The sequence below is a fragment of the Fukomys damarensis genome, unplaced genomic scaffold (genome assembly GCF_012274545.1).
Source record: "Fukomys damarensis isolate Sample0158 unplaced genomic scaffold, DMR_v1.0_HiC HiC_scaffold_3, whole genome shotgun sequence".
NCBI classification, from domain to species: Eukaryota; Metazoa; Chordata; class Mammalia; order Rodentia; family Bathyergidae; genus Fukomys; species Fukomys damarensis.
In genome coordinates, this window is record NW_022900915.1 from 21839129 (window position 1) to 21857577 (window position 18449).

General features: G+C 36.5%; 1 long non-coding RNA gene across 1 annotated transcript; it reads right to left on the reverse strand.

Annotated features, from left to right (window-relative positions):
• Window positions 1-530: 530 nt before the first annotated feature.
• LOC117287322 lies at window positions 531-8144 on the reverse strand. Its single transcript, XR_004518555.1, has 3 exons — window positions 8085-8144; window positions 1859-2196; window positions 531-595 (listed from the first exon to the last, which is right to left on the reverse strand). It is a non-coding gene; the product is annotated as an uncharacterized LOC117287322 (long non-coding RNA).
• Window positions 8145-18449: the final 10305 nt, after the last annotated feature.

The following is an 18449-nucleotide window of genomic DNA, read 5'->3' on the forward strand; positions in this document are numbered from 1 at the left end:
ACTCATTCTTGACACCTTCTGAAGGGGCTCTGGAAGCCTTTTTTATGTTGCACTGTACCGGCTGCCTTGATGTCCTGAATAGATTCAAAATGTTTACCTTGATAGTCTTTGGCTTTGGGGAAGAGCCGAAAATCACACAGTAGCAGACTTAGTGAATGGCATAGATGAGGGCACACTCTAATGTGTTTATGAGCCTGTGTTTCCATGGGACAGCACTGGGCAGCAGGTTTCACCATGTGTTTGATAACTCAGGGAAGAGGACTTCTAGAACTACTTAGAAAGTGACAAGAAAGATGGGATGTGTTTGAAGTGAGGGGCGTACTTTGAGGGGTATTAATGGCAATGTGTATTTCATGCAGATAAAAATATAAAACATTCACTGTATTCTTTGCTCACCCTTGGTATTGAGAACTATATATACAGGTGGTCTTCTACAACTTATAAATGAAGAAAATAGATTACTTGCTAGACTTTAACTATAAAATGAGTGCAATTACCAGTTACTTGATGGGAAAGTTCTCCTTCACATGAAACCACTTCTCAGGCCTTCTGATCCGTAAGGTAAAAGGGTATTTGCACGTATTTGTCAGATGAGCTAAGAAAATCCAGAAAAGGAGTCATGGAAGATAGTTCGTATCCTTCTAAGCACACAAAAGAAGACATTTTTGAGGATGATGTTGACAGTATCCAACTCAGCAGATTCTTAAGGAGAGAGAATCACAGCTATGATATTTTGAGTGCCCTGGTTCCTATGACAAGAGACTATGTTCATGGAGGACATATGAATACAACCTCGATAGTGACAAACGTGATTTATCTAATGCCCATTAAGATTTTTATGTTCACTCCATAATGTTCTAATCACATGCATCTTTATTATAAGAAACGAATAAGTTCTTCTTTTTGACTTTGGGTCTTCTGTCTCATGATAATTATTTATCACTTTAATTTAAGAAATTCACTTTCTGATGTTTTCTGCAGTTTTCCAGGCAGTTGAGGTTTAATCAGTTTCATGAGACTCCTAGAAATTTGCAATGCTTAGTGGCCTTTTCCTGAGCCCTCTTGCAAATGCTGGTCTATCCAAGAACATCTATATAGAGATTGGAGTCAAAGACACCATGGCTGAAATATTAGAAAGCAGAGAATGTCTAAATAAAGTAAGAACTCACACTTTACTAAGAATGAAAGAACCAAAGGATGGATAGCATCACAAGCTGGATTCCAACTCCTATTACTCTAGAGAGGATCCAACCATCTGAAGCCTATAAAAATGTATCTTCTCAGAGCCTGGGGCAGAAGTGAACATGGTTCAAACGGTCTTGTTATTATCTAGATGTAATATACCCCCAAAGCCTCATATGCTCAGAGGTGACTGGATCATGGGTGTGTGACAATGGATGATTAGTCCACTGACTGATTTAGCATATATGGACCCACTGAAGAGGGAAAACCCACCTTAGGTGTGGGTGATATCCACCAAAAAACTTGTAGCCTGGATAGAATAAAAAGGGAAAAAATAAGGAAGGCTCCACTTCCCTCCTGCAATGCCCTGAATTATTTCTCCTCTGCCATGTCACCCTGCCTTAGAGGCAGCTGACTATGAGCTGAAACCTCCACAGACTGTGAACTAAAATAAATCCAAGAGGCAGTGTGGCAGGAGTGTGCAGATCTAAGTTAATTAGTCTCAGCAAGCCAGCAGCTGTCCCCTGAAGTTCAGCCTGACTGCTGTCTGCAAGGCCCAAGTTGAGAACTCTGACCTCCTGGGTGGAACTCTGCAAGGTTCTACTGCAGGTTCCAGCTGTTTTTCCCCTGAAGTTAGACCAGGTTCAGATGTGAGGTACTGGTTCCTCTGACTTACCAACTGTGGTTGTGAGGTGTGCCTTTATGGCAGAGATTTTCTGCACTTTTCCAGTGGGCTTCAATTATCATCTAGGAGCCTCAGAGAGGCCCGCTTTCTCTTGTTCGTGTTAGGGTGAAGGGGGCACGGAGACCCCACTGTGTTGGCGCTGGGTGGCTGGGCTCCTCTGCTGTACTGGGCCAATGGGGTGGGCCTACCAGACGGCCTCGCACTGCTTGGATGTTCCTCTGTTGTTCTTTGCTGAAGAGGTGGGCGCACTAGAGAGTTGCAAGCTGCTGCAGGTCTCCTCTGCTGTACTGGGCCCAAGGGGAGCTTAATGGGTTTTCTTCATGGTTGACCTAGAAATCAAAATAATGCTTGCTCAAAAATGTCACAGTGGTAGCTGATGTGATGCATATTAATCGTGCACATAGCAAAGAAAGAGCTGAGTCAGGGAAGCTTACCTATTTAGTTGCATAGCACATGTCCTGAGCCTGAGCCAGGACAGTACCCATTTGATCAGAATATGTCTTATGTATCATTGGATTTGCCTTAATAATGTTTTGCTGAAGATGTTTATTTCTATATTCATGGATATTTTTCTCTGAAATTATGTTCTCTAGTTATAGCATCATGTAATTCTAGTTTCATAAAATGATTTGGTGTTTCCCTCTACTTTGAGGAAAAATTTGTGTATGAGTTCCTCCCTAAGTGTTTGATAAAATTCACCAGTCAAGAATTTAGACATGGAACTTCCTTTATGGTAAATTTTCTTTCATTGATTCAGAGATGTTCAAGTTTCCTATTTTTTCTTGGGACAGGTTTGCACTATGTAATTTAAATATAATGACAGCATGTGTTTTAAGAGGTTTTTAAAATATTTCGTTGAGGTTGACAAATTTAATGAAATAGTATCTTCATGTTATGCCCTTAGTATATATTAAACATCTATGGAATCTGTGATCTAGCAATCTCTGTCTCTTATTCTTGATATTGACAATTTGTGGCTTTCTTTTCTTCTTAATAATTCTGAGAAGAGAGTTATTAATTTTATTGATATTTTAAGAAATCAGTTTTTAAATTCACTGTTTTGCTAATTTTTGTTATTTTCTTGATTTCTGCTTATTATTCCTTTTGTTCTTCTTGCTCTGTGTTTATTTTCACCTTTCTTTTCTTTCTTTTTTCTTTTCTTTCCTTTTTCTTTTTTTTCTCCCTTAAAGTGCTTGATAGGTTTCAAGTTTCTATATTTTTGCCTGACGGTTCTATAAATGTGAGCGTGATATGTTATAACCATCCAACTCCCATTGTAGAATTATTTACTTCTTTTAATTCTTGCAACTTTTGCTTCATGTATTTCAATTTCTGTTATCAGGTACATAATATTTTGTGCTTTTTATGTTTCCATGATGAACTGACAATGCATAAATGCAATTTCCCACCTTTTCTTCTTTTATGTATTCTCTTTGAAAATTTGTGTACTCTTACATCAAGATAATTATACCATCCTTCTTATGTTTGGTCTTTACATGGTATATTTTTCCAGCCATTTACTGTCAATTTGTCTGTATCTTTATATTAAAGTGCATCTTTTATAGACAGTTTTAAATTGGATCCTGTTACTTTATACAGTATGATAATCTGCCTTTTAATATTAGATTTATTCCATTAGTAATCAATTGCCCCGGCCCGCGGGGTCAGTAATCAGCAGAGCTTGAGAAGGGGAGATACCTGGAAATGGGACAAGAGAGGCGCAGAGAGAAGGAGACCAAGCAGAGGCTTGTCAAGGTCTCATTTATTTGCAGGCACAAGCAGTATATAAAGGCAAAAACCACAAATTTGTAAGAGGAAGTAGCTAATCATAAGATGATAAAGGAGAAACGTATTGTACAGTAACAGTTATGATAAGATACAGTTGTTATGTAACAGATTAGGTCATTAAATGAGCAAGGCCATTAGTGCAGTCATTGGCACGTCTGTGCCAGTGAGGTGACTCAGATGTAAACATGGAGGTGGTTATGTTAGGCTCAAAAACAACTCTGAGAATATGAATATTTGGTCTCCTACATAGACAGTTTTAAATTGGATCCTGTTACTTTATACCTTATGATAATCTGCCTTTTAATATTAGATTTATTCCATTAGTAATCAATGAAGTTATTAATATGCATGGGCTTATGTCTAACATTTTCTTTTTATGTTCCACTTATCTCCTCTGTTTTTTATACTTATATTTTTCCTCTACTGGCTTTTGTGTTTTAATGTTACTTAGAATTTCATTTTAATTTTCCAGCTGGCTTGGAGTTATACTTCTTTGAATTGTTTTTGTTAATATTTTGTGGATTGCAATATATACTCAACTTTGCATAGTTTACCCACAGTTACTAACATACCATTTTATATAAAATCTAAAAATCTTGCTACTTTATATGTCCAAACCCATTACCCACACATTAGGTGTTGTCATGTGGATTAGATATAATAAAACCTGAATTTTCTTTTTAAACAGATGTATAAGATTTAAGAAAAAGCAGTAAATGTAGGCTTTCAGATTTATAAAGACAGTTACCATTTCTGATTTGCTTCATTCTTTTTGGAGTGTTTGTGTTTTATATGTGTATTGAGATGATATGGAGTTTTTAAAATTAATTTTATTGGTACATTTAATATATACAATCTAATGACATTCATTGTTGGAAATGTACATAATCAATCTTGGTTTTTATTTTTTCCATATTCCCCTGTCCTACAAAATTTTGTTCTACAAAATTTTTTGCTTTATTCTATTGATATAGTCTGTTACATTAATTGACTTCTGGATGTCAAAGCAACTCTGCATATCTGGGATAAAATCCCATTTCACTATGGTACATAATCTTTTTTTATATGTTATTGGATGTGGTTTGCTCTTATTTTTCTGAGAATTTTTAATTATTCATACATGACATTGGCATGAAGTTTTCTTGTAATACCAAAGGGTTTGACATTGTTATAATATGGGTTCTTAAAGTAAAATGGGATTTGTTCCCTTCTCTTTTACTTTGTGGAAGAAATTGTGTAGAATTCGTGTCATTAGTCTTCTTTGGCAGATTTTTGCTAGCAAAAATATCTGGGCATGGAAGATTTTTTGGAATGGTTTTTAACTACTAATTCAATTTTCTCCATAATTATGGGGCTATTCAGATTATATGCAGTCATGCATCACTTAATTATAGGGATATGTTCTGAAAAATGCAGCCCTACATGATTTTGTCACATAACCGTGACAAAGTATAGAGTACACCAACACATACATAGGTGGTAGAGTCACTACACATCTCTATCTGTAGCCCATTGCTCCTGGAGCCATGTATGAGACTGCTGCTGGTGTAATACAGCACACTGTTTCATGGACAAATTGTTTTTGCTATACTCTATACAATGATAAAAAGTAAAGTATATTAAATACATAAACCAATAATGCAGTCATTTATTTTCATTAAAAATATAAAATGAAATTTATAGAAATATGGTGCTATACTTCTACATAACTATACTTCTACATAACTGGCAAGTTCGATTTTGTTTCCACTAACATCAACAGATACCTGAGACTGTTGCATTGTGCTGCAACCTTACAATGAGTGCAATGGTCACTGGGCAAGTGAAACTTTTTAGCTTCACCATGACCTTATAGGACCACTGTCCTATTTATGTTCCATCATTGACCAAAATATTGTGTGGCACATCTGTACTTCATCTTGTTGTAGTTTTTTTCAAAGAATTTTTTCTAAGCTTTTTAATTTAGGAGTTTAAGATTTTTTTTAAATAGTGATCTTTTATTATCCTTTTAATTCTACAGGGTCTCTAGTGATGTTCCCTCTTGAATTACTAATACTAGTATTTGGTTTCCTCTCTGTTTTTCTGTATCAGTCTTACTAGAAGTTTATCAATTTTATTAAGCATTTCCAAAATAGCTTTTGTTTTGTTTTTATGCTTTCAATCTCAAGGATTTTTGGGTTTAAGCTTATTATTTCATTTTGCTTGCCTTGAGTTATTTTGTTCTTTTGTTTCTGGGATAGACACTTGGATATTTTACCTGAAATGTCTTCTATAAATATTTGATTCTATAAATTTCCCTCTAAGCACTGCTTTATCTGCATGCCATAGGGTTTGATAAATTGTATTTTTATTTTTCTTAATTCAATGAGATTTACTCTTCCTAGGAATTATCCTTTTAAGAATTTTTAGAAGTGTGTTTAAAATTAAGTATTGGAAGATTTTCCTAATTTTTTATTGATTTCTACTTCAATTCCATTATGGTTGGACAGTATATTTTGCATGTTCAATTCTTTTACACTGGTTGAAATTATCCTATGACCCAAGATCTGGTCTATCTTCATAAATGTGCACTTGAACAGAATATGTATTCTACTTATTCTACAGTTCTTGAGTAAAATCTTTTTAAATGCCAGCCAGGTTCAGTTGATAGATAGTATTCAAGTTTTCCCTGTCGTTGATGGTTTTCTGACTGCTTGGTGTATTTTACTGAGAGAGGAGTGTTAAAGTTTTCCCTCTATTCTTTAGTAACAGAACTTCCAAATTGTAGTTGAGCAGTTTGCTCTGTTGCTAGAGGTCACAGTCTGCAGCTTCTGTACAGCTGGGTGTGATTTTGTGACTAATTTCGGTCAATGAGTTGGGAGCTGATGTGATGTACATCACATCTTAATCATACCAAAAAACAATGAGACTATTTTCCTCCTATCTTTTCCTATTCATGCTGAGGAATGGGAAGTTATAACAGAAACATCTCCATCTCTCCATTGCCTAGATGGAAATTACATGTTAAGGATGGCAGGACAGCCCTGCACTGCCCACCTTTGACTATTATATAAGAAAGAAAACTTTTATTTAGTTTTAACCTATTCTGCTTTGATGTGGTTTCTTACTACTACTTAGTCGATATACATGAAAAAATTAGCAGAAATACATTAGATTGACATAGTAATGAATAAAACTCCAAAGCATTATCTTCGGTGGAAGGTTTTTAATGATTTATATAGAATATTATACAAGTTTGAAAATGTATAAATGTGAAAAAGAAAAGTATACACTGTTTATGAATAAATAAGAGAATTATAAAAAGGAATGCACAGGATGGCAAATTCAGGATAATAAATATATCTGAGGAATTTGGGAGGGAAATGAAGTCATGGATATTCAATTCAAGGAACTTTGTTCTTTTATGACTTAATCATATGTAAAAAATGATCACACATAACAACAAAACTAAGTGATGATAAATATATTCATGATAAAATTCTCTCTTACCATAAATGTTTGAATATTTCATAATTAATAATAAAAACCTTTATAGAGAAGATAGTATTTGATTTAAAGGACATATATGATTTACACAGTCATATTTTGTGGAATTGTACTAGTTTCCTACTGCCGCTTTGATAAATTGTCACAAGCTCAATGGCTTAAAACAAATCAAATTTATTATATGATGGCTTTGGAGGTCAGAAATCCAAAATAGATGTCATCTGGCTGAAAATGATGTGTCAGCAAATCTGCATTTCTTTCTGAAGACTCTTAAGGGAGAATCTATTTTCTTATCTTTTTTAACTTTTAGAGGCTCCCTGTGTTCCTTGGCTCATAGTCCTCTTTCATCAAATAACTAAGTCATGTCTTTATCATGATATCATATCTCTGGTTTTGACTCGTCTGCCTCCTGTCCCCATTTAAGTGATGTATAATTACATTGAGGCCAACCTGGATAAACCAGGAACAAATCTTACCTAGTTTTCTCCACTTTCTTAGAGACAAACTTCTAGGTGATAGAATAGTCTGTTGTCCTAGAAATCAATTATTTCTGCAGGTCTTTGAGGAAGGAAGGAAGATTTTCGGTTTTCTGTGACTACATGTCTATAATCCTTCCCTAAAACAGCCTAACTTCACATGATGACAGCCACAGGAAGAGGCATGTACAAAAGTCTCATCATACATTCATTTTTGTCTGTCAGAACCCAGAATTTTCCATCATATTGTTCTATTGTCCAGTAGTCGTTTCCCCCAATTATTAAGTGAATCCAATTATGCTTCCAGCCTAATCATATTCTTAACTAGAATATGTTCCATGTGACGTTGCTAGGTGATTTTCAAGGAAAGTAACAAAAAGTCACACATTCAAAGGATGATCTTCAGTCCTCATAAAGAGAAAATATTAAAGTGAATCATTTGAAGTTCAAAAATATTTACAACTTACGTAGGCACCAAAAAGATAAAAAGAATTCTTGGTCAGAACTATTCCTCAAGAATCCTGGAAGCAATGTGAAGCTCAAGCTGTGAATCTGAAAAGGAATGTAAAGTATTAACAAACACTATCAATGTGTCATCATCATTGCCTAGAAATATTTTCCCCTTGCTTCTGAAACATCATCCATTTTTATCATTATAACAGTTCCTTTTCTCTCTCCCTTGTTTCACTGGCCAGTGGAACAGATGAGTCATTTTACCATCTGGGCTAAAGGAAAGGGAGATGTATGGCTGAATAAAGCTGAATATTATCTGCATAATGATGGCCCTGCAGTCCAAAATATCTCTCCTTTTCAGTGTCCTCATCTACACTTAGTCTCTCTCCAAAACAAAATTAGGGGGTATTCTACAAAAGCAGTTTCTGTCTGCTTCCTCCTATGTCTACGTAAGTCAACCCTTCCAAAGATTTGGCAATAGAAACACCAGGCAACACTATTTAAAGGTTTGTTAATGTCTATAAAAGTTAGAATAAAATAGTTTTGCAAAATATGCAGAACTATATTTTTAAGTGCCATTCAACATCCTAAATCACACCAATTATAAGATGAAAAGTCAATAAATATCTGAAAAAAAGTCTTTGCTTATAGTTAGAATTAAGATTATTCAAATACCTGTAAATTTGCAAACTGCGCGTGTGCGTGCCCATGGTATAAAAAAAAAAGACATATGTGCATAGTTACCTTCACAAAATTTATAAATGAATAGGATCAAAATTATAGACTATATATAGAATACCTGTGTATTTCTGGGAATATGAGACCTCTAAAATATTATAGATAGTAAACTCTTGCTTAAGATTAGAGTTCTTTCTTCCAAAAAGAATTGATATAAATGATAGGGTTTGTTATTTTATATTGTTATATTTTGTATGCATATATAAACTTATGATATTTTTAATTTTTAAAATATGGATAGCTGGGTGGAGTGGTACATATCTCTAATTCGAGCACTCTGCAAAGCTGAGGTAGTGTGATTGCAAGTTCAAGCCCAGCTTGGGCAACTAAGTGACTTAACAAGATTCTGTCTTAAAATAAAAACAGACAAAAGCTGGGGATGTAGCTCAGTGTGAAGGCTCTAGAGTCAATTCCCAGTACAACAAAAAACAGACAAGTAAATGAATATAAAAATAACATGAATAAGGATTTCAGTTATTTGAATAAACAGGCCTACTGATACAAGAATAACCTGAGCACCATATCCTAAGAGCAACACGGACAAGTATTGCTGAGGAACCTGACCAAAGCTATGATGAGTCTGGTAGTCAAGTTATGTAATATTGTGATATGCTCAGTTATTATCACAGAGGTGCTGAAACCTTTGTAACACAGTGATAGGGGAGCATCTAGGAACATCTTTTGATTAAAATTTAGTTTTTGACCATGGTTCCTGACTCAAAAATGTTAAATCCATTGTAATTAACTTGATTATACAGGCACCTTTTGTTCTAATGAGGAGACTCTTGATGAGCTCTTAGATATTTTCAGGATAGGGCTTGGAAAGACCAAGCCATAATTAAAAGTTTGGAACTTTCAACTCCAGACCATTCTCCAGGAAAAGGAGAGGAGATAGTTATAGAGTTAAAAACTGATTGGGCCTACATGACAAGCCTCCATGAAAAGCCCTAAAGTACGAGATTCAAGTTTCCGGGTTAGTCAGCACATTGGTACGCTTGCTGAGCGTACACCCCTCTGTGGAGATGGTAGCTTTTGTGTGCATGATGCTCCTGAGCCTCACCCATGTACCTCTTCAGCTTGCTGCTCATCTGTATCATTTCTCATATTTCTTATAATAAACAGGTAAACATGTTTCTGTGATTTCTTTGAGCCATCATACCAAATTAATGAAACTGGGAGGTGCTGATTTATAGCCCAACAGAAATGCGGGTAACTTGGAGACTCACTAATTGTGATTGGCTTCTAACTGTGATTGGCATCTCAAATTGAGGGTGGTCTTATGGGACTATGACCCTGACTCCAGGCAGAGAGTGTCAGGATTGAACTGAGACTAAGCTGGTGTTGGAGAACTAGCCTGGTGATACACTTGGTCATAGAAGTATTGAGGGTGTTGAGTTTAGTGGAAGAAACAATTTACTTTCAGTTGTAGTTTCTTATACAAGTTACATATAGCTGAGAGAAATGGTAGTGTTCAGTATGAAAAAAGATGGCATAGAGTCTAATAATTTTAGAGCTGAAAGGAATCTTATGAAGATAGTGTAATATAGAATAAGTATTTTGTTTTGCAAAAAGAATAATATGTTAACTTTGTATAGGTTATTGAGTTACTGGAGGAGAATCAAATCACAACCAAAATATCAGTTCAGTGTTCTTTTTCCAATGTTATTCTGCATTTCTGTGGCAGCTGACTCAATTTTGGAAATGCAATCATCATTATCATCATCATCATCAATCAATCAGTAATCATTGTCACTAATTACTGAATGCTCACTATGTGCTGGTTACTGATCTAACTACTAATTATCTCATTATTCTCCACAATAACTCTTTTGAGTTGATGCTGTTACAATCCTCATTTTCCAGATGTAGAAAACAAGAATTAGGTCACCCAGTTAATAAAACTCAAATATGAACTACAGACAAAACTTTTAACTATTATGCTCTATTTGAATAACTACAGCCATCACATCTAGGATTTATGGGTGGATAGCATGAGAATATTCTATCTAATGCTAAGAGAAAATTGCATTTTAACAATTCAAAGTTAGAATGAAATTTCAGTGAGCTCTCCTAATGCTGCACTTTATCTTAACCAAAAGGTTGAGAAGAGATAGTTCTCCTAATACTGCTAAACAGATCTTGGGAAAAGATTTTTTTCATTGAATCGAAAGCTTGGACAATCAATATCAATTCTTCCTTGTAATTCTTTGTGATTTTATTTTTTCATTAATCAGCTGATAGTGTTATGTATCTCATAGTCTATTTGTCTCTGCATTTTGCAATTAAGACAATTAGAAGATATTTTGAAAGCAACTAAGCATTCACTTTTTTAAAATTAATGATGTTATTTCTGACATTGAACTGTTACCCCACTGCAGACACTTGTCATTTCTTTTGACTACCTAGAATTGTAACTTCTTTTTAGTTTGTGGAATTTTTCTTTTAACCATAAAAATCTTAGACAGAAGCACATCTTCCCATTAGAGTAGCCAAAAATGTCAGCTACTTGCTCTCCCACTCTCTATTGGCACATGACTTAGGCTCTGGTAATCAAATACCCCTTCCAGGGACTTTGGCTCAGGAACTGGTAAGATAAAGAAATGTGGTTAGGGAAAGATTTATTTTGGCAGTAGCAGCAGCCAATTCTTAGTGGCCTGGTTGCCAAAAGCACCACTTTGTGTTAGAGCAGGCTGTATTATCCGGTGTGCTCAGGGAAGTGGCAGCTGTGTCCGCACTAGCTGCTGTGTCCTTGCCTTAATGATGATGAAAATTAAAACTAAAGTGATAGTATGAATTTAAAGGCAAAAGCTTTAATTGAAAAGTAAAATAGTAAATAAATAGGGAAAGGACTCCAGCTTGAGTAGCAGGTGGAGGGGACACACTATGCTGTAGTGCACCAGTCCGACCCTTTAAAAAAGAAAGACCAGTTCTATGGGGTGCTGGGGCTGGTTAGAGTCTAGTCAATCATTAGCTCAGTCTTAATTTCCTACTTAAGAATGCTTATGACTTGAGGGACAATTTGGTTTCCATGAGAAGAATTTTCAAGGATTGGGGTAGTCTTAGTAATGTTAAGATCTGTTGCAATCCAAGTGACCACAGGTTTAGGGTAATGGAGTCTTCTGGACAGGTGTTCTCAATCTGGATGGGTGACGAGACAGGTTAGGTAAATGTAAGGCTAATAAACCTTGTTTTGCCAATCTGTAGACATATACAACGGACCCTCAAGTTACAACTGGCCTGACATGAACAACTTGGTTATGACTGGAATTTTAGTTTTAACTTACAACGAGAGTATTCAGTTATGGCCTGAATGCCAGCTGCTTGTGCTTTCAGATGGTCTCTGATACAGATTTAGCCTTTAAAGAGTTCTGGAAGGTACGTTACAGTATCCTTTCCTGTGTGGGGTTGAGAACTCCAGGGCCAATGTCTCTCTAAAGACACTGAGATCTGCCTATATAAAGGAGAGACTTTGAAGGCTGTGTAGAGGAGCTTTAGCCTTCACTAACCCAATCTGAGTTACAGCCAGCCCTCACAAAATAATTGAGTTCGTAAGTCAAGGGTCCACTGTACTCCTCAAATGACTAACATGTCTCTATGCAGAGCTGAGAAGAATCTGATCCACAGTTTCACAAAATACAGTGAACTCTTGACTTACAAACTGGATTAGTTCCCAAGGACTGGTTGCAACTCAAACTGGTTGTAAGTCAATATGGCTGAGATCTGTATGTTTACCTGGGTGCACACTGTAAATAATAAGACAGATGAATCTTCCATTAACCTAATTAACACAAGTAGTTTATAGGTCAGGCTGGTTATAACTTTAGGGTGCACTGTAAAAGTCAAGCTTTGGTCTGTTGTCCTACTTTTAGTTACCTGTTGGATATTTGAAAGCTTAAGTGAAAAATCACAGTTTTAGGAAAAGCCACTTTTACATCCCTATCTATCTTAAAAAAAAAAAACACACAAATCATACTTTTCATTAGTAGCAGTTTAAGGGACAGGAATTTGTCTTCTCTTCTTAGAGTGGTCTCTATTTTGTGACTATGTAAGTTATGTGGCATGCTTCAGGTAATGACCCCCATATACCCAGCCTCCCTTTGTACCTCCCTGTTTCCCTGAGTTCTTCCCCAGTCTTTTGAGAGTCACCAGATATCCTTTCAATTATTTCCTTTTTAAAAAATAAGCCAATGTCAGTTAATTATAACCCTGTTACTATTATCATCATAAAGAAATAGAATTAGTCTCTTTCAGTTTGAATTTTTCCTCTAGTATGAGATTCATTAGAAGTTAAATGAATATCTACTATTGTACTTAGAGCACTCTTTTGTAGACAATATTGAAGACATATATGGGCATATAACTTAGAAAACATTTGATAAACTTAAGTAATTTATTTGTCAAAGAATGTGTTCAAACAGCATGTTATCTCTTCAGAGGCACAGTGATTACTAGCAACCCCAGAGAAATGCACCAGTGGAATGGAGCCATGGACGCTGCAGATGGCAGTGGCTAGTGAGTTATTTGTATTCAGATGACCCCCAAGAGAGGGAGTTAGTCAGTAGCCATTCTGGAAAGGGGCCAAAGGAAGTCAGAACTCTGAGGGTTGGCTCCATCTTGTGGTTCCAAGTATCAGGGTGAGGTGCAACCAAGTTCAAGGTGGCAGGAGGTCAGGGAGCCAAGTTCAAGCCAGCAGGGAGCTTAGTTCAAGCCAGCAAGAGTCACTCAGATATGCACTGAAAAAACTTGGGCTCCAGCCTTACAGCTAGAAACCAGAAGCAACCTAAACTTCAGTGGAACTAAAAGCCCTAACCCACCACAACTGTAATCCTACTGCTAGCTTGCTGAGATCAATGAACATGGCTCAGGGCTCTCTCGGACTTCTCTGTCAACCAGTGAAGGTAGGGAAACACCTTAAAGTGTGTTTTTTGTTTGTTTGTTTGTTTGTTTTCAGCTTCTCTTCTTTTCTTTGCTTTTTTATTTTTACTTTTTCTTTTAATGAATTTTTCTTATTTTTATGTGAGAACATTGCTTTTAGGTTTGGGGTTGTTTATTCTGTTCTAATTCTGTTTTTTTCTTCCTTCCTTCCTTCCCTCTTGTCTTCTTCACCATTTCCAAAAGCTTCCTTTGTGAAATCTTCCTTTGAGCTCCAGCCCTATTTCTAATGCCTTTCTCTTCTTCTGTTTCTCTATTTTTTCCCCTAATTCCTTTTAAATTGTCTCCCAAGGGTAAAAATCATATTGAGGGGATAGTTACTATACACAATTTTCTGGTTTGTTTAAGATTTGGTTATGTAACTAACTTCATATGGTTAAAGAAACAGAAGGGAGCTACCTCATTTGTCATTTTCTAGGGTGTGTTTAATGCTATTATGATGATTGTACTTGAGCCAATTTGACATAATTGTTATAATCAGGTGTTCATTCTTGTGTGTAAAGACTGACATTGCCTTTATTTCATGGTGTATATATTCATGCCTTCTGGTGCACAAGTCGTCTAGGATATTGTATATGGTAATGATCTTTTTGACTCAGGTTATCTTCCTTTCTTGTACTACAGTTACTTGTGGTAAGAGATGTGTGTCAAGCCAGCATGAAATAACCAATCAAATAATAGTTTTCTTAAAAATGTATATGATGTATGTTATGTGTGTCACTATGCTTAGGGATGCTCAGTTGCCAAACAGTCAAAACAATGTCACACACTAAAATTAGAGGCTAAACATTATGAACTCCTAAGGTACATTTATAGACCAATATGTTTGTTTTCTTTAGATGGCATCCTACTAAAGGATAATAAGAGTTTTCTTTATGTCATTTAATGTCTTGTGATCACATGGAGGTGTTTGACTGAAAGATTATTCCATCCTAAGATGGACATTGTTACAAAGAAAATTTCATCATGATTGTCATGCTAAAATACTATGTGTTGGGCTGGGAATTTAGCTGAGTGGTTCCACCACCTGCCTCACAAGCAAGCACAAGGACCCAAGTTCAATCCCTGGTACCAAAATAAATAAATAAATACTATGAGTGGCTCTTTGGTCTTAAGTTTCTATAATACATAACTGTTGTCTGTTAACATTCTGCAGAGATTAAACTGCTAGAACAACCATGGTTGATAAGAAATAAGAGTCCCCTAACTATGCTTTATATTTCAAAGTGCTTAATGTCCAAACAAAATTATAACAGTTAAACTCACTGTTCCTACTGCACTACTAATGTCACTGATCTTCTCTTCTGGGTGTTCAACAACTGAAGTTTGGAGACCAAAACTAGAAAGGTAACTGGGCTATGAGGACAGCCAATATTTTGGCCCTGGCCCCTCAAGGTCTACAAGATCCAGGACACAAAGGAACCTTTCCTACAGGATCCTACATCTTTGGTAATTCACTCAACCTCCTGAGCAGGGAGACTGCTGAACACCAGAGGACAAATATACTGTGTACCAAAGGAGGGTCACCATGAGAGAAAAGTCTCCCATGCTTTCACTGAAAGCAACATGGTCAAGCAAGGCCGTAACCCTTCCTGACTGCTAACACTGACAGAGGAGCTGAGAGGCTCTACACACGGTTCCAAAATAATGCCTGAAGAGACTTAACTGACCTTGATAGATAGCAAGAGGCTCACAATGATTGACACAGGTCTCACTTTAACTTAGTCTTAAACACCCAGCAGAAAAACCCAAAGAGGTATAAAATAATGCCATAGTAATAAAGCTAGATATAAAAAGGGGCTGCAGTCACTGACCTCTTCTGGCTGTTTCTAGCTTTACCAGTAGCTGACTATACTTATGGATCACTGGCAAAAGAAAACTATGGCAAAATCTATAAGAGCTTAGCTAGAGTTTTATATTTCTTAGCGAATTGGTTCTTCAAATTGTCTTCTACCTTACAGCTAAAACTAGAGACACTTAGGACTAAGTATCAGACTTACAGATAACCTCTATCAATGAAAGAATCTAAGACCAGTAGTTCAATCACTACTTCACTTTTTAAGTATGACTTTCTCTCCATCTTTCATTCTAGTGTGCTTATGCTTAGATTATGCATACTCTAATTTCTTAAAAGTTTTGTTTATTCTTGCCTATAGGCTGCCAAACTCCAAGTGGTCATACAAATGGAACCAATGACAAATGTGCTAGACTTCTTTTACTGAGATCCACCAGATTGAACTTGTAAACAGCTCATAACTGATAAACTATACAATATGACATCTATGTTGGATTCTGAAGTCCCCTGGACCTTCTTTTTATCCTCTTTGTGGGCTATATTCATGGCAATCCTGCTGACTTTACAATTTGGCCCATTCATTCTTAACTGTTTCTTTGCTTTTGTCTCCTTCAGACTTAAAAGCTATGCTGATAAAAAGATGACAATCCTGACACCTTTAGATAGACCCTCTGTAGAGTAACTCTAACTGCTGATCACAACTACAACGCTCTTCAGCTGGAAGTAGCCATACCTGTCTTTGCCCTTTGGCCCCTCACAGCAGTTACTTCTTCATAGGGGGGACTATTGCAGATAGGTTAGTTAATTAGCTATATTGTAGGCATTTGGACAGGGCCTCCTTCAAAGAGCCAGCCCTCAAGGAGCCAACACAGCAAAGAACCAACATGACAGACAATAAAGACACATTCACTGTGGCCAGAGTTGTAAAAGGAGAGAAACTATTACATCCTTGTGCTTTCCCCAGGGATAAATAGAAGTGATTGATATTCTAAATAGGAACCAATCACCTGGGTGGGGGCCAAGGTCTTAACCCAGCCTTTCCAGGAAATATTCCTGTCACCTTTACTGAAAATCCTTGTATAGCTTGCTATGTGACTTGCTCCCCCATTTGACTCTCATTTGATCAATATTACCTGGGTGACTGAGCTTGTAATCTTATTGGTCAGTTATGGTTTTGCCCCACCTTGTGCCCACATTGTAATTTTTCATTGGGTCTTACAGTTTTGTACCACTTTGTACCCACCTCACCATAGGGCTTTGCTGTATAAAACAGCTTGGAGAAGTGGGGTGAGAGGGCAACCCACTTTATGGTCCTCCTTCTGTCTCTCTTAGAGAGAAGCTATCTTTCCCTCAATAAATTTTTCCTACTTTAAAAAAAGAAGACTGACATTGCCTGAGGGACATAAACAATAATATAGGCCAATGCTAGGCCAAATAGGCAGCAATTTCTCATCCCCAATAAAGTGAAGAAATAGGATCTTACAGCACACTCAAAACCCAAAATCCTGCTACATCTGGAAGACATCTCTGAGAAGTAGTCATTTCCTAAGGGTTCTCAACACAAGCACTAATGATACCTACCATAAACAATTTACATGCATCAATACAGGCAAAAAAAAAATTAGAAAATAGAAAATGAGAAGACACAGAAGCAAGAGTTCAAGATCAGCTTTGGCTATATAGTGAGTTCCAGGTCAGTCTCAACTACATAGTGAGACCCTGTCTCAAACCTCCCCACCAAAATTCTATTGAAAGTATATGCAACAGAACGAACCATTGTGAGGACAGAATATCTTATCTAGAAGGCAGGATTGCAGTTAGCAATGAAAAGAAAGATTTGTAAAAAATGGCAAGGGACTGCAAAATATCAATCCAATAGCTGCTAGGTGATGCAAAGAAGAACAATATAAGATTGATCAGAGTCAATGAAAAAGCAGAAGATAGTGCAAACAACACACACAAAAAAACTGTTCACAAAAGTAATGGAAGAAAATACCCCAAGCATGAAAAATGAATTTGACATACAGGTAACTGAAGCATACAGAACACCCATTTCCCAAGTCTACCCAAGGTATATGATAGGATTACAGAAATTTAAACCAAGAACACAACATTAAAAGCTGTTGGAGAAAAGAAACAAATTACTTCAAAAGGAAAACCCACCAGAATTACAGCAGACTTCTCAACACAAACTCTTAAGTCAAGGAGAGCTTGGATTGAGGTATGTGAAGCCTTAAAAGAAAAAACATCCAACCCAGATTGATGTACCTCACAAAACTATCTTTCAAATTGATAGAAAAATAAGATATTTCTATGACAAAGAAGACCTAAAGAAATTCATGACCACCAAACCAGTATTCTAAAATGTTCCAGAGGACATTCTAGAAAGAGATAGATAAAGACTACAACTTCATGAACCCCAACATAATGAATCTACCAAGCAAGGCAAGCAATTAAAAAGAGAGGGAAAACAAGAGAACCAATAACAGGAAAATAACATGACAGGGAAGTTATAACTATAACTATATGTACATGTAAGTTATAACTATCAATGTAAACTCACCAATCAAAAGAAGACTGACAGAATAGATCAAGAAATAACATCCAATAATATGTTGCATGTAAGAAACACATTTAACTCAAAAAGACTGAAAATGAAATGATGGAAAACAGTGCTCCATTCACCAGGAACCCAGAAAAAAGCAGGAGTAGCTATTCTATTTGCAGACAAAGTGGATTTAAAGCCTAGACTGACCATAGAGAGCCCCTACATCCTTAGAAATGAAATAATCCGGTCTGCGATCACCCAGCGGCGTGCGCGCGAGCTCCCGGCCTGCGCGGGAGCTCCCGGCCTCCGCGACAACAGACCCAGGAAGGACCCAAGGACCCCAGAGGGGGTTTTTTTCAGCTGCCT